The 17,461-nt window shown below is 46.8% G+C and overlaps 1 long non-coding RNA gene across 1 annotated transcript; it reads right to left on the bottom strand.

The window, feature by feature from the left end:
• Positions 1-8,817: 8,817 nt before the first annotated feature.
• On the bottom strand, positions 8,818-17,461 carry LOC132429056 (uncharacterized). The gene is made up of 3 exons (XR_009520277.1): positions 17,324-17,461; positions 10,069-10,270; positions 8,818-8,858 (listed from the first exon to the last, which is right to left on the bottom strand). It is a non-coding gene; the product is annotated as an uncharacterized lncRNA (long non-coding RNA).

Raw genomic sequence — 17,461 nt, 5'->3', positions numbered from 1 at the left:
TGATGGCCAGGATGAAGCAAGAGTGAACAGGGTGGGAGAAGCAGGGAACCTAGAATTGGAAGGGATGGATTTGAATCCTGAAACCAACATTTTCTGCTGGGTTACCAGGAGCTGGTGCCTTCATTTTCTCTGTGCCTTCATTTTCCTCTTGCCGAAAATGGAAATAACATTCAGCCCACAGAGTTCTGTAATATCAAAGAGATCTGTATAAAAATGCTTTGCACGCTAAACCACCACCATCATTATTATTCGCTGTCGCTGCCAATCCTCTAGGCAAGGAGAGAAGCCAGCCTGAGGTGGTGGTGGTGATGAGCTCAGATGCCACCTCCTATGTAAAGCCCACCCTGATTCAGTCACTTGGGATGAAGCCCTCCTTCCTCTGGACTGCACACCACTCAACTTCTTTATCCCTATTTGGTACTCCTTTTCTGTGCCTGGGGCTGACTTTGCAGTACATGTGCCAATTTTTTTTTCACCAGAATGTGAGCCCCTCCTTTGAGGAGCCCCTGAGTTAGGGATAATGTCAGAGGGCCTGGGTAGTGGAGACAGGAGTTCAGTCCTGTCACTCATTAGTCATGGGATCTTGATCTATGGATCCACCTCTCTGAGCCTCTATAGCTATAAAGTATAAAGGTTTAAGTGGAAAAATGTCTGTAAGGTTCTGTAATATCTATCACTCAGTAAGTCCAACTTGGGTAAAACAAGATACAAGCTTGGGAGACTGAGAAAGGCATCACAAAGAGTGGCTTTTGACCTGGGCTTTTAAAGCCAGGAAAGATCTTTTTTTTTTTTTTTTAAGCCGGGAAAGATCTTAACAGGTAAAGAACTGGTGGGGAAGGCCCCTGCAGGCCCTCTTCCATATTCTGGTTACACTCTATTTACTTCTGTAAATTGGAAGCAGAGAATTCCTGCTTTGAAATATGTTGCTGTTCATTTAAAAATTGAAATGGGATAAAGATAACAAGTTGAACACACACTGTGGTCTTTCCTCAAACCAACTAAAACAACAGTAAAGGGATTTATCAAAATATTGGAAACCAGACACAGCCAACAAAGAATGGTAACTGACTGAATCCTAAACAGGCAATAAAGAAAGTTGAGGAGCAGCCCAGTTTACACTGTGAAACCCCCATATAGTTTAGGAATTGGCTGTCCCAGGTATTTCTGGAAATTGGGTGGGTAGGGAGGCTTAAAAACAGGAAAATTGTTTGAAAATATATTTAAGAAGCAATCAGACTCCAGATACCCTCCCCACCTGGTCGAATACTGAAGGTCTATTCTCAGAAGAGGTTAACAGAGGATCTCTATTCTGGGGGCACTCTGACAACAGGAATAAAGTGAACACTTTGTACTCAATATTGAGGCCTCTAGCCTTCTTTCTCCATTAGGCTACCCAAACTCTGGCTGCCAGGAGAGTACCCTCCAGGCAGGAGATTGGAAGAGATTTTCTCTTGACCAGCTCAACAAAAAAAGACATGGAATGGCCCAACAGATCCCTGTACACAGCCCCAGTCATGATCATCATGTATCAAGTCTTTTAGTGTCCCATTCTTAAATATAAGAAGACAGCAAAGGATGAATAAACATTTGAGGGAAGCCTCTAATAAGAAAGAGGTTAAGGGACTTCCCACGTGGTGCAGTGGTTAAGAATCCACCTGCCAATGTAGGGGACACAGGTTCGAGCCCTGGTCCGGGAGGATCCCACATGCCACAGAGCAACTAAACCCATGTGCCACAACTACTGAGCCTGTGCTCTAGAGCCCGCGAGCCACAACTGCTGAAGCCCTCATGCCTAGAGCCTGTGCTCTGCAACAGGAGAAGCCACCACAGTGAGAGGCCCATGCACCGCAGCAAAGAGTGGCCCCCGCTGACCGCAACTAGAGAAAGCCCGCGCAAGCAACAATGACCCAACGCAGCCAAAAATAAATAAATAAATTTATAAGAAAACGAATGAGGTTAAAACAAACATCAGGGGGAAAAGAAAAGGAACGTGAAAGATAGGGACTATGCAAAAAGCAGAAGACTTAAAAGAGAAAAATGTCATTAACGTTCTAAGAGATAAGATATTGCATCCATGAACAAGAATGGAATGCTACAGGGAAAAAAAAAAAGAAGAAGAACTCTTGGAAAACTTCAACAGCAGAAAATGAAAAACTAAAAAAATACAAAGTGGTTGGAATATAAATTTGAGAAAATAGAGCAAAAAGGCTAAGAGATGGAAAACAGAAAAGACATGATAGTTTGAGGGCTAGTCAAGGGAACTCAACATCTGAATAACAGGAATTTTAGAAAGATGGATTAGAGAAAATGTCCTAGAATTGAAATACATCAGTTTCAGATTGAAATGCCCCGTTGAGGATTTAGCACAATTGATGAAAGCAGACTGACACCAAGACATCAAAATTACAGAACCCTGAGAACAAAAACATCACAAAAGCTTCCAGATAGAAGAAAAAATAAGCAGGCTTCAAACAAAGCTTTAAGAATCACACTGACATTGGATTTCTCAATAGTAAGGTGGGAACTAGGAGACAATGTGCCTTCAAAATTCTGAGGGAAATTATTTCCATCCCAGCCAAATAATCATCAAGGGTACAGATAAAGACATATTTAGTCACGTAAGGTCTCTTTGCACATTTTGTCAGGAAGCTACTAGAGAATGTGCTTCAACAGAAATGAGTGAGTAAACCAAGAAAGAGGAGGACATGGCATCGAAGGAAGAGAAGATGCCACAAAGCAGGAGGCAGAGGAATCCCCAGGCCAATGGTAGTGATGTAGAAAGTAACTAATCCTGACTGGAGCAGGTTGAAAGACTCCAGAAGATGAAACTGGTAGACTATCCAAAGAATTTAAGCATATCGAGAGGAGATTACATAACTGTAATTGTTATGCAGGAAAGGAAAAGTAATCAGCGCGTATTACATGGCTCACTTGTCAACAGCATTTATATTGCCTAATAATGCAAACAGTGAATACTGTTCCAACCACACTTGTGATGTAATTATACTGGGAGGATGACAGGGAACACAAAATGGACATGTGGGTGTGGAGAGAGCAAGGAGAAAGGTGGTGGGTGGGTGGGAGAAAGGTACTTAAAACTAAAAAGAAATCAAGAAGTAGCATCATGAGGAAATAATTCAGAACTGAAAGCAATTGCCTCTGCAGAGTGAGAAGTGGTCTGTCTGTATGTGTTGAATGGGGGACTACTATTTTCCACTACAAGCCTTATAGACTTTCTAAACTATGTGCATGTACAACTAAAGTTTTTAAACATTGAGTGAGTTACAAAAAGCCCCTAAGCCAAGGTCACTAGTGTCAGGAGGGCAGTTGTTTTCAGCAGAAGGCTTAGGCTAACACTGACCAACTCTGAAATGCGAGCAGGAGAGGAACATTCTGGGGGACTCAGGGGAGCTAAGCTGAGTAGGTGGAATACAATTCATCTGTCGAGGGCAAATTCAAATACCACGCCTTCCTGAAGCCTCCTGTGGCCCCTGCAACCTCATGGATTCTTCCTTCTCCCTCATCCCTTAACCCATTGTCATTACTGTGATCACTGCCTGTCTTCAGCTGTAGATATTCTGTCTGTCCCACCAGGCTGTGAACTCCCTAAGGACAGTGACTTCAGCCAAGTGACACAGAGAAGCTGCTCGATACATACTTGCTGTGTGCATGAATGGTCAGCACCTAGTGAGGCCTGGGGACATCCTTATTGAACAGAATAATAATTAACTGAACAGAAAGCTCTTCTTCCTTAGAATCACTTTCACCTGTGTTTTTAGTACAAAGCAAGTCCTTGATAGATGTGCTCAGTGGAGCGAATATGGCCTCCTGGACTCCCAGCCTGCTGTATGATTTTAACAAATGTCTTAACCTTTCAGAAAGATGCCAGGATTTCCCCATAGATCAATAAAGAGAAAAAAAGAGGTCGAGAATGATTTTCTGGGTCTGGGGAGAGAGGAGGTGGCAATGATGGTGCACAAAAGAGCCCCTGGGGATTCTTAGGTGTCCAGGAGGGCGGGTGGGTAGAAGGGAAGAGTTATAGCTAATGAAAAGCAGCTAGAGAGAGGCCTGGATGGGAGGAATGATGCATCCCCGGCATCTCCTGCCCAAAGCCACTCCTCCTCACCGTCCCTTGGTCCTGGCTTCCAGCAGCCAGCAGTGCTGAGTCCCGCATCTGGAGGGACATTTGTCCAGATCCTCCCTATCCCCTAGGACTGGGCGGTGGAACCCCAGGCCAGGCCTGCTTCCCTCTGGTTGGAGCATCTCCAAAGATGCCAGTTCTAGGGACTCAGGTAGAACCACAGAGTGCTCACACTACACGGGACATGAGATCATCTAGCCAAATTTTAAGTCTTACAGATGAGTAAATTTTAAATAAAGAGGGGGGAGACCAGGGTAAAGTTGCCAACATTTTATTTTGCTCGGTAAAGAAAATTAAAAAAAAGAATTACCACAACCTTCTGTTTCTTAATCTGAGTGGTGGTTACAGAGTTTGTTCACTTAGTGGAAATGCATCAGTCTGGACACTTGTGAGTGTGACTACTCTATATGTTAGAATTTGTAAAAAGTTTACACAAAGAACTATCATGGGGACTTCCCTGGTGGTCCAGGGTTTAACAATCCACCTTCCAATGCAGGGGACGCGGGTTCGATCCATGGTTGGGGAAGTAAGATCCCACATGCCACAGGGCAACTAAGCCCATGTGCCAAAACTACAGAGCCTGCGTGCCACGACTAGAGAGAAGCCTGTGCACCGCAATGAAGACCTGATGCAGCCATAAATAAATATTAACCAAAACAATAAATAAAAAGAATATCATGTACTATCACACCATTATTCATCTTAAAAGACATTTTAATGCTATAAAATGGGTCAGTCCTTCTAAAAAGGGGCAGTGGTAAATTTACAATAGCATAGTTTGCATGTATGACAGTAAAACAAATTCCAGGGGAGAAACAAAACTTTATATTACCGTATTACTCATTCATCGGTTTTGTCAATTTAGGAGTCTATATCTAGCTTGTTCTTAAGCTTTATCATGGTTCTTGAGAAAAACCCTGTTTCATTTTGGTTATCTTGTGGGAAAGGGAAGCCATACCCAACGTGGTTCCACTGAATTTGGAATGTTCCACCAGAGCTGAGAGAGGCTGAGGACCAAGAGAGCAACCACCAGCCCCTCCTCCCCCTACTGCTTGAGGGGGCAGGTGGCCAGGTGGTGGGACTCAGAGCCAGCGGGCACCCTGATCACCCAGCACAGCGTAGCAAGACGTTTACCTGAAAGGGATGCTGCAGACCAAGGAGACTTTTGTTAGAGACCCTGGCCCATCAGTGCATCTGCAGGCTTTTGGAAACCACCCTTCTATCAGACTCCTTTATGTGAACACTGAGGCCCAGAGAGAGGAGGTGGTTTACCCAAAGTCACACAGAAAATCAGTGAAGAGCTGGGGCTAGAACCTGGGTCTCTGGCCTGTCAGCTCCATATTCTCGCCACCCCTCTGGGCTCTGGGGCTCCCGGTAGTCTCCTTTCCTGACCCTGAAAGAGGCTCACAGGTCCTGCCATGTTGCCATAAACTCTTCAGGGTTCCAGCTCTGGAGGCCAGAGATAGGCTGCTGCTGGGCTGCAGAGGATCAAGTTACCTGCTTGGAGTGGGTCCCTCCCAGGAGCCAGCCGCTCTCCAGCTTGGCAGGAGGACAGTTAGGCGAGGCTGTGCTCATGGAAGATGCCAGAGCTTCTACAATGGAGGGCTTCAGCGATCCAACACCTCCTTTGGGGCTACTGTCACCAAATCCAAGCTGACACCCTGGCTCTGGGCAAAGGATGGCGGGGGTGGGTAGGGGGGTGGGGTCTGGTTGTTCAGAAGGGTCTGCCAGGTATGGGAGGGAAGGGGGTGGGAGGGCTTGGCCTCTGCAAGGCAGCTTCTTTCCCTCCTCCTCGAGGGCTTTGCTTAGGCTATGCCTTTTTCCTGCTTCTGTTTCCTCTTAGACACGCCTGCCTCCACAAAGCCTCTTTGACTGGGGACCTGAGGTCTGGTCTACATTTAGGGCCTCCGTCACCTAATCTGTGAAATGGACAGTTGTGAGCATGGGAATATATCTAAGGGTCCTGTCAGCACAGACGTTGAGCCTCTCAGGTCAGTTCCGTGGTGGGTGCACTCCCAGATGAGGACGTGGACCCTTGGCAGCCCAGATGGCTGATTCCTACCCTGAGCGGAAGAGTAGCTACCCTTAATTTTTCTACCTTATGTCAGTGCCTCAAATCAGGAAGAAAATCCTGTTAACCATATGTTCCAGGCACCTGGAAGGTCTCAATAAATATTTGTCGAATGGATGAAAGAATATTAAGGTTTAGCATAAGGTTATTTTTAAGAAAGGTGCCACTTTAAAAAAGAGAATCAGGGCTTCCCTGGTGGCGCAGTGGTTGAGAGTCCACCTGCCGATGCAGGGAGCACGGGTTTGTGCCCCGGTCTGGGAGGATCCCACATGCCGCGGAGCGGCTAGGCCCGTGAGCCATGGCCGCTGAGCCTGCGCACCCGGAGCCTGTGCTCCGCAACGGGAGAGGCCACAACAGTGAGAGGCCCGCGTACCGCAAAAAAAAAAAAAAAAAAAAGAGAATCAAAGACCTAGTCCAGCTGTGCTCATCTGACAAAAAGGAAATAGTCCTGATGAAGGTCCTTTCTTGTTAAAGGTCACACAGAGAATATACATGGGGCCAGGCAGGTGCCCTGAGCCCAGCTCTTTGAGTGCTGCTCTTCTGATGGGTGAGAGCCCATCGAGGGTCAGGGCTGAATGAACAACCCCACTACTCCACCCTCAAATCTGTAGCTTCCAGGGACACTCTCAGTCTTCAGTGGGCACCCTGAGCTTCTTGAAAATTCCCTGTCATTCCTTGGGCTAGCTTGCTCCACTCTACACCCCCTTCTTTTGAATTTCCCCCAAGTTCCCCATCTTCTGCTGTAAGCTGTGTGACCTTGAGGAAGTTGCTCAGCTTCTCTGAGCTTGCATCATTAAATTGAGAGAAACATTACTGATCCTGAAGGGTTGCTGTGAGGTTCACAAGCTCTAGCAGAGAGAGTGCATGATAAAGTCAACATTTATGGGACACCCCCCCTTACTCTTTGCCAGACACATGTGAGACACAGGATCATTTCTTGCACAAAGCAGGGTAGGGGTTAAGCAGAAATTAGATTCACAGGCAGGCAGGGCCGACCTGAGTTAGAATTCTGGCCCTACCACCGACTCACTATGTGACCCTGGCAAGTCACGTAGCCTTTCTAGGACTCTCTTTTCTCATCTGTAAAATGGAGATATTAATAACTACCTTGCTGGGTAGTTGAGAGGATTAAACATGAACACTATAAACACCCAGTGTTTGGCATATGGTGCTCAGTGAAGGGCAGCCTTCATGCATTTCTTTCTCCATGAAGTGCCCACTGGGCCAGTGCTGTACTCCTACCCTTCCCCCACGCCCTGCACACTCCCGCCTCCCAGGTCCTCAGGTAAGCACTTGCTCCTTGTGTGTAGTAAGTCCTCAGTTCAAGGCTGTGGAATCCTACTTGGGTCTAATAAGGAGCACCAAAATAAAGGGAAATGAGGAGGCCCCAAGATGCGGAGCTTGGAGTGAGGGTGCTGTGCTTGGCTGGCAGCCAGCAGGCCTGGCCCTGAGCCCCCGGCAATCACCTTTCTAAATCATATCCTTCCCTCCAAGCAAGCAAGCCGGCCCTGGTGGAGGCCCTGGCCAAGCACAGCAGAACCTTTGTGAGCTCTTGGCTCTCCCTACAGCTCCCCGCCTCATCCTGTCATCACCTGCAAGGAGCCCTGGGGCGGGGCTCCAGGCAGGGGAGCAGAGCAGTTCCCAGGCTCCCTGGGCCCCATCACCTCCAACAATCGCTAACTGCCTGAGCCTGGCATTCAAGGCTCGAGGGTCTGGCCTCAGCCCGCCCTCCAGTCACATCTCCCTTCAGGGTCCCTCCTCCCCTCCCGGGCTGCCACCTGGTCTTTGATTCTCTGGAGAGGTGTTCACAGGGCCAGGGCTGTGGAGAGGCAGGAAGAGGCCGTCACTCCAGGAGAGGTCAGCATTGTGTCCCCATCCTCTGCTGCTCTTAGAACACCACACTTCATCGCCACCCTGGCCAGTCCTAACCACTCAGCCCTCAGTTTAAGTCTCCACTGGCTGGATGGCTGCAGGCCCGAGAGTCTCTTTCTTCCCTTGTACAGAGAGAGGAAACCCCTGCCTAGAGCAGGGCCTAGTGGAGCAGCTTTCTGTCCACTCAGGGACGCGAGGAGACCCCTTAGACTCTATCCTGGCCCCCCCACCACAACCCAGGAATGGCTGTGCCAGGTGCCTCATCACCACCCAAGGACAGCTTGGGCTCCAGAAACCTGACTCTGAAACCTCCGTCTCTCTGAGGTTTAGGCTTGTATGAGTCACTGCTCAGAACTCTCCCCCTGCAGCTTGGACCCTGGGTAGTCCCTCTTCATTCATCAGGTCCAGCTGCGGAGGTGCCCCTGTGACATTCTCGCTGAACACTGCCCTACTGCCCATCACTGCCACCGTGGCAGAGCCTCTGCCCATCTCCTTCACCACTGGATTCCCAGGGCCTAGAAGAAGGTAGGGGCTCAAAAACAAGAACAGCCTGCCTGGCCCAGGATCTCCACCCCCTTTGTTGTCAGCATCCAAACCCACCTTCACGTCACTGATAAGTAAGCGTTTCAACATGAAAAAAAATCATAAAGTCAGACAAATGACAAATGGAGAAAACATACACAAGCCAGAATGCTAATTCCCTTAACATTTTATAAAGTGATAGGAAAAATACCTTTGTTCATATTTTTTTATCCAATTGGAAAGAAGTAAAACCTACAAAAAAGAGAAAAGTAAACATTTATACCTGTGAAAAGATGCTTAACCTCACTCAAAACAAAAGAAAAATCAACTAAAAATAACAGTGAAATGTACTTTTTGAGCTGTGGCCCTCAGACTGGCTTAGATGAAATAGGATGCTATTTATGAGATCTACTTGCATGTGTTTGCAATAATGGATAAGGATATTCATTGCAGTATTTTTTAGAACAATAATGGACCAGATAGTAACCATTTTAGGCTTGAGGACCATACGGGCTCATTGCTACAAGAATAGGCAGTGGGCCAGATTTAGTCAGCAGGCCACAGTTTGCCAACCCCTGGTTCAGATTAATAAAAGATTAGAAATGATCTCCATGTCCATCAGTAGAAGAATGGCTAAACACACATGACATATCCCTAGGATGGAACATGCCTGCAGAAGAAATGTGCTCATCAGTTGTCTCCAACTACGTTGTGAAAGGAACACATCCTGTGTAACCTAGAACTCCCTAGGAAAATACAGAAGAGCCACAAATAACTTCCTCTGGAAGGAGGAAACTGGGAGTCCAAGGGAGCAAGTGTGGGAGGAAAGCTTTGCAAAGCATACCCCATTGCTCAGTTTGAAATGTACGCATACTGTAAACACACATTAACTTAAAAACAGAATTAGTCCCCTAGTCCCCCAAACAAAAATGTTCCCTGAAATAAACGGCCCTGTGGTGAAATAAGTTCGGTCCATACAGGGTTAAGCAAAGTTAAAGTGTCTTTGCGCAGGACTTGGGGCAGGGGTGTGGGGGTGTGTGTGGCCTTTAATATGCTGCTGCGCCTTGTGACTCCCAAGGAAGACACTATATGTGGCACTTCCTACGCTTATTGTGGTACCATGTTTCCACAGAGCATCTCTGGGGTCTACTATTCTGTGACTAGACCTCTAAGAGCAAGCACAAATGCCTTCACCCTCACTATATTCTCTCTCCCTCCCTCCCTCCCTCCTCCCTCCCCCTCTCTCCCCCTCTCCCTCTCTCCCTCTCTCCCTCTCTCTCTCTCTCTCTCTCACACACACACACACACACACACACACACTCACACACGCTCACACACACATAAGGTACCAAAGAACTTCCTTAAGGGCATTCCTCAGGTGACTGATCTCATGAGATGCTCTGTGGTCACATATTCTTGGGAAACGCTGTTCTGCCAATGCAGATGATAAATTATCGCTTACACTTCTCACAGATTTTACAGCTTCTCTGCCTTTGCTCACACCATCCCTTCCATCTGGACTGCTCTTTGTTTTAACCCACTTCTTCCTGCCAAGTTCCAGCTTATCTGTCGAGGCTTGGGTCTCATGCTTTCTGCACCATGATGAAGACTTCTTGGATCCTGGCAAAATCCTAGAGATGCCTGACAAGGGTCCCAGACCCTTGCTGAAAGAAAGAAAGAAATTACTGAGTGCAATAGAGGAATGCCTGAGGGAGGGAGGAGAAAGGGACAGAGGGCTGGATGGGTGGAGGGTTAGACTGCTGTGGGTGACTGTGATTGGGTTAATGAGTGGGGATGCAGTAGCTTGTTATACCTGTGTCCACAGATCTGTTCATCGTGGATGGCACCGGCAGAACTTCAGCTCTGTAGATCTGACTGATTGCCCCAAAGCAGCTTGTTGGCCTGTTCTTGGGCAGTCCCAGGAAGAGGGGAGAGGTCCCTCTCTCCCAAGCCTCTCCCCTGGGCCCTCATCCCTATCCAAAGCCCCACCAAGAAAAATGCCCACCTTTGGATGTGGATCTGGGGATGTCTTGCCACATTATGTGTTCCTGCCCTTGTCTGCATGGGCACTCCCTAGGAAGTGGGCATCCCCTGAGTTGTTTTGAACAGAGAACCTGTGGGGGTCTGTAGAAACTGAGGTTTCCTCACTCCCCACCCGACTCTGCAGCCTGCTAGACAGCCCAACACTGTGCCTCTAGGGGGCCCTATGAGAGTAGACCGGCACAGGGATCCAAAATGGAGAGGCCAATTCACCTGCTTATCTTTAAGCAAGCTTCCTCATAAGCAATTTCCTCTGGAACCTTCAGCAAAGTGCCTAACTCTTTGAACCCTATTTTCCCCTCACTCCACAATGGGCATGTCTACCTCATTGACTACTTATGAATATAAGTTAAACAAAGTAGATGAAAGTATCTGGCACATAGTAGGGTTTTTGCAGCAGTTTCTCTCTCCCTTTTTCCCCAGTGTGGATTCTGAGCTGCTAGAGACTGCTTCTTCGTTTTCCATTGTGTGGTGTCAGGACACTGAAAGAAGGATAAATTGGGACGGATGGGAGAAGGCAGCTGTGGCCCAGTCTGTGCCAAGTACAGGTAGGCAAATTTCAAAAGCAGCCTCAGCCCCAGGGAAGGCTTCCCTGAGCCTTTCCCTTCAAGGGCTGCTTTGATCATTCGGCTTGTGACCAGCTGGTTTTCTCGTCAGTCTCCCCTCTCACCCCCACCCACCTTCCGCAGATGTAGATTCCCCTCAGATCAGGTGCTGGGGATGACTCACCTCTAGGTCCCCAAGCCCCCCTCAGTGCTTGGCACAGAGCAGGCTCACCAGACGGAGTAGTGGAAAAGGCTAGTCTCTTCAGTTGTCACTGAAGGTCCCTTAAAGAACAGTTTTACTTGCTGCCGAGAGGGTGCCAAGCTCTCGGCAAGAGAGAGCAGGCGCTGGTAGCCCAGGCAAGGAGAAGGGATGAGGTTGTGAGAGGCAGGGATAGACAGAGCTGGATGAGGGACAAGCTACTTTGTGATCTGCCCTTGGGCATTCATTCATTCAACACAATGAACAAATATTAAGTGCCTAGTGTTCACCAGGCTCTCTGCACGTTCTGGCTTGTGATACTGCAGGGTATTGGTCAAGAGTGATGTGGATCTGGCTCTATGCGTTCTCGGGCAAGTTGCTTAACGTCTCTGAGCCTCAGTGATAGCATCAGCAGTAAGGTCAATGTTTCACAAGGTTGTTCTGAGAATAATATCAGTTTATTTATGTAAATTGCTTGACACAGTTCCTGCTAGATTACTGTTTACAGATATAATTGTTAAAGATAATAATAATCCTGACTCAGTCCTGTGTGGGTAGAGCCAGGGCCCCAACAAGCCTTGGAGTCCAGGCCAGCGATCCAGTTCCTTCATCTGAGAGCTGAAAAAACTGGGACCAGAGAAGACAGAGGAGGAACAGGAACAGATCCCTGGCCAGGGGCTTTCAGGGCACTCTCTCCATCTGAGCTGTTGTTTTTCCCTAAGCTTAGAGCCTGCAGAGCAGGCATGCATGCCGATTCGCCAAGTACTCCTCTGGGGAAAGTGGTATGTAAAGCTGGGGCGCAGCTTGCACATAACAGTGCAATAAAGGCAACTTCCGGGATTCACAGCTGAGGATGTACTTAAGATGCAATCCACTGCTGGGCCTGCGATATTCTGCTCTGAGCACCTCCTCTCTCTGGCTGTCCCTTCTGCTGAATTACAGCCTGGCCCAGGAGAGTTTATTACTTCAGCCCCAGAACATTCTCTTACTGGAGTCTGAGGCAATAATAATGATACAAGTGTATTTGTAAGATTTTCCAGATTCCATCGTGCTGTCATATCCTTAATTTCATCTGACCTCCACAACATTTTTTAACAGATGGAGAAACTGAGGCACAAGGAGTTAAGTAACTTACCTGAGGTCCTGGTACCAGGCAAGGTATTTTCACAAACTCTAGCGTTTATTCAATGACTTAAAATAAAAGCGGATACTCAATAGGTGCCTCATGGAAGCCAGTCTCCATTCGAAATGCTCTACCAACATTAAGTCCCGGTAACCCTCACAAGCACCCTCTGTGGCAGAAACTTACTATTCTTTCCCAGATGACAGAGGACAAGTAACTGACCCAAGGATACACAGCTCTAGCAGGTGGCAGAGCTAGGGTTCAAATCCAGATAGGTGGGCTCCATAATCCCCATTCTTAATCTCTACGTCAGGGTTTCTCAGCCTTGTGCTACGGACATTTGGGGCCAGAAAATCCTCTGTTCTGGGGGCCTATTCTGTGCGATGTAGGATGTTCAGCAGCATCTCTAGGCTCTACACACTACACGCCAGTAGCTTCCCCACCACCACTACCACCATAGTGGTGACAACCAAAAATGCCTCCAAACATTGCCAAATGTCACTTGGGAGATAAAATCGCCTCTGGCTGAAAACTACTGCTCTGTTATGCTATTCTAAAATGATAATATGTACAGTTTTTTTTTTAATATAGCAACCTCTGATTTCAGACAAAATATGTTCTGTAGACCTCTTTCCAAAATGAATCAACATTCAGATTCAAACAACCTTAACTGCTCACCTCCTATGCCCAGGCAATTTATAGACCATTTAAAAAATGAATTGATGCTTAGGAAAATCAAGCAACCTGCCCAGAATAACAAAGCTGGTATGTCGCAGAACAAGAACACGAACATCAGTCTCAAGGTCCACATGACAAACTTTTCTGGTAGTATTCATTCTAAAGTGACATATTCTGTATCTTCTCAATTCTAAGATACATTTTCTCCCCACAATTTAATAGTTTGGAAATGAGATGCAACTAAAACCAATATTTGTTTACATAGAAAATTTTTTATTCTCCCCAAAGCTGCTATTTAATTAAAATTGTGTCTCATAACTAATAGCCTCTTAGAATTGAGAATTGAGGGCAGGAGCTGTGAATGTGGGAGATGCTGATGGAGTCAGATGGGAAGGAAAGACAGAGCAGTAGCCCTTCCTGTACTGGGATGTTGCCTGGTCCTCTACGCCAGCTGTTCCACCAAAACCCTGCCTCCTTCCCTGCTGACCCCTATCCAGCCTTTGTAACCTAGCTCATACCACACTCCTCCGAGAAGTCTTTCCAGGTCCTTTGGCATGAAGCTCACCCTTTCTAATTTCATCTACAGACTTTTTTTCTTTCAGAGCATTTCAGGGACATGATGGAACATATAGCTGACTAAACACTTTCTCCTTAATCATGGGTGATACTAGCATCCTTGCTTTACAGATGAGAAGACTGAGGCCCAGAGAGGGGCAGCAACTTGCCTAGCCTCTCTCTCAAGGGCAGGGAAGAGAAGTGAGTCTCCAGGTCCTTCATATCAGTACTCAAGCTTGTTCTGGGATAGTTAACCATAACCAGCTGGTTAGCAGTCAGGTTAGCAGAGACTTTCCCTTGGAGAAAGCATTATTCCATGCTGCAGTGAGGTTTGACCACGACTGTACAATAAACGCCGTGGTATCTGTGCTCAGAGTGGTGAAGTGGTTTGCCTAAGGCCCCACAACTCCCAAGTAGCAGCCTTCAGACTGGGTCTCCTCACCCCAAACCTCTGCTCTTTCCCCTGTTCCTTACTGCTGGCTTGTCCAACCTTCTCTCACTCCGATGCTTCCAGCTCCTGGGCAGGCCTGCATCCACTCTCACAAGCAGGAAAAGGACAGCAGCTCTTCCAGGCCTCCCTCAGAGAACGAGCACCCACATCCCTGCTCTCATGATGTCACAGGGGTTGTGGTCTGGCCCCTCCAGCATTGCCCACCAATGATCTAACTCTTCTAGAGCTGGATTCGAATCCTGCATCCAGCACAGTGACGAGCACAGGACCCTGCCCAAGCCCCAGACTCCAAACCAGAGAGCAACAGGGCTGCAGGAGGTGCCCGTGATGGTGCATTTTCACAAGTCAGTTGGGGACGACCCTGCCAACCCTACAGGCTGTTATGAAGACTGAAATGACGATGCCTGTGAAGACCCTTTATGCACTGTCAAGTGCTGTGGCAGGGCTGGGGCTGGCTGTGCAGTGTATGCAAGGACACAGGCTCTGGCTTTAGACAGACGTGGACTGCGTGACGGCGGGCAAATAATTTCTTTGAAATTCAGTTCTCTCATGGGGATAATATATCAACCTCATCAAAATATGAGTCTTAAATGAGAATATACGCATAAAGCATCTCACACAGTGCCTGGCATACAGGAGGCACTCAATAAATATTCAATTCCTCCCTAAGTATAAGCAGCATTACATGAAGCACAGCAGAAATCAATACTTCAATTCTATTATTTAAGCACACTGACAAATCTCATGCTGTGGGTAGCGACGCTAACCTCAAATGAGCACTGAGATTACCAATGACTTTAAAGCACCAGCAACCACCTTTGTGTTTAGTCATCTATCTTCCAGGGGGACTGCAAAGCTGGAAAAGGAACTGCAGTCCAGAGGAAAACGCCACTATGTAATGGAGGTAAATTAACAATGTACATCTCCCTCTCCACACTGTTTCAGGTCTGCTCCGCTTCCCTATAAAAAGGCTGGAGCTGAGACACAAGAAGGTTCTAAAGAGGGCAATGAAAATTATATGGGCTGTGGTTTGAGAAGGGAAGGAAGAGAAGAAAAAAACAAGGCAGAAATTACTTGACATAGAAAGGAAGGGGTAAGACAGGTGATAAATAGAAGGGTATTATATGGCAGGGGAGGGTGGTGAGTCACATGCCAAGGTTGTTATTGTGGCAGGGCCTGGGGGGACCAAAGGGAACATGTCTCAAGACCTGGAACACTTTGGAAGAAAGATTATACAAATCACAGACATTACTAATTATGATTAACAGTGACCAATGTGGGGTTTGCTTTTTTAGTTCAACCATGTTCTCTCATTTTCTAAACATGCCCAGAAGCTGCAGGCCAGACTTCACCACACACCTCACCTTTGAAAGGCTCTATTCCTATGGCCAGTTCACACAGACAAGGGGTTGAGGTTCAGCATTTCTTGGAAGATTCCCCTGACCAGAGGGTGATGGCCAACTCCTGAGTGGGAATTTCAAGGGTTTTCATGGATTGGCCCCTAACTACCTTTACATCTTTATCTCCAGTTGCTTTCCCCTTCCCTCAATCTTCCAGCCACTCTGAATTTCCCATTGGTCCTGGAACACATCATGTGTCCATTCATTCAACAAATATGGAGCACCAGCTACCTGCCAACACTATTAAAGGCAATGGGATACAACCACAGCAAACATTACAAGGTCCCGGCCCTTGTAGAACTTATATACTAGTGCAGGAAGTCAACTTATTTTTAGAAAAGATAAGCTAGTTTCAAAAGCATCATCAGAGAAAGCTGCTCTTTGGAGATAATGTTTAAGCAAAGATCTGAATGATGTGAAAAATGAGCTAGGAACTAATTGGGCTAACAGCTGTCATGGCACAGCAAGTGTAAAGGTCGTGAACAAGCTTCTCTGAATGTGCCTGGTGAGTGGGAGAAACAAAAAAGACCATAGTAGCTGGGCAGAGTGAACAGGAATCAGACTAGGAGATGTGGCCAGGGGTAGGCATGGACTAGATTGCGTAGGGCCTTAGGGTCATGGTCGGAGTTTGGATTCTGGCCTAAGACCACTGGAAGGGTCTGAGAAAAGGAGGTTCATGATAACTCTGCCTGTTACATGGAAAACAGACTTGGAGAAAAAGACAAAGTGAGAGGTGATAGTGGTTTGAACTGAGGTGGTAACAGCAGAGGTGGTAAGAAGCAACTGGGCACAGGTGATGGGGATGCACTGGCGACAGACACTTGAGCTGGGCCTTGAAGAATCAGTAGCCTAACAACTTGCCATCAGGGCCAATGACTTATCTTTGTAGCCCAAACACTTGGAATAATGCTTGGCATGATGTGTGTTAAATGGAACTGGAAAAGTGGCAACAAATCTTTTGGAAGAAAAATATTTTCATGTAACTAATCTTGAGTTTTCCATTTCAGAATGCTATACAATCCTTCTGAAAATGAGAAAAATAAATACATTGTAGAAAATAAGGAAAAGTTTTAATCCCCCATACTCCCACCACCTACCTAGAGACGAACATTAGTATTTTGGTGTACTTCCTCCCACCCCAGTCTTTTCACACAGATTTTTCTTTAAAGGCGAGGATTTCCACTCTGAGGAGCAGCCTGCTCTACCAGCGATAGTTGGCCGGGTTGACTGCCACTCCACAGCTGCATGGCCTTTTACAAGTCACTTTCAGACCCATAAAATGAGGATAGTAACACCTACTGCCTCAGGTTACTGTGAGCCTAAATAAAATGATTCATACAAAGTACCTAATATGATGCTTGGAGCATAGTAAGTGCTCAGTACATAGTAGCTGCTATTAATAAAAGGAAGTCCAAATCCCACAAGGCACAATTATAAGGAAAGCTTTCAACATCTCATTTTTTAGGAAAAAGGCTTTGAAAACCCACACTGTAACCACATGTATCCTTCCAAAGAAAAATAATCATACCAAGAATAGGAATTTGCCAAATAAGATGTAGCAATATCAAATATTTTTAAAACCAAAATTTTACGGTATGCAAAACAGCAGTGTGCCAAGAACTAACCCCAGACCCTGGCCTGTTTAATAAACCTCTCTCCTATAAAGCTGACATACTTATGGGATTACTGTTTACATTAATAAGTTTGAAGGGTGGACACTGCTCACCTGCCAAGAAATGATTCTTTCAGGCTTTCCATCTTCAGTTTCGTCTGTGTGCTAGGACAGAGCACAGCACTGTTGGGACACTTTGGTTCTCCCCTGGCCTCTGCCACCACCGAGTGGTGTGATCCTGAGCAAGCTGTC

The sequence above is a fragment of the Delphinus delphis genome, chromosome 8 (assembly GCF_949987515.2).
Source record: "Delphinus delphis chromosome 8, mDelDel1.2, whole genome shotgun sequence".
NCBI lineage: Eukaryota > Metazoa > Chordata > Mammalia > Artiodactyla > Delphinidae > Delphinus > Delphinus delphis.
This window is presented reverse-complemented; position numbering and strand designations above follow the sequence as displayed.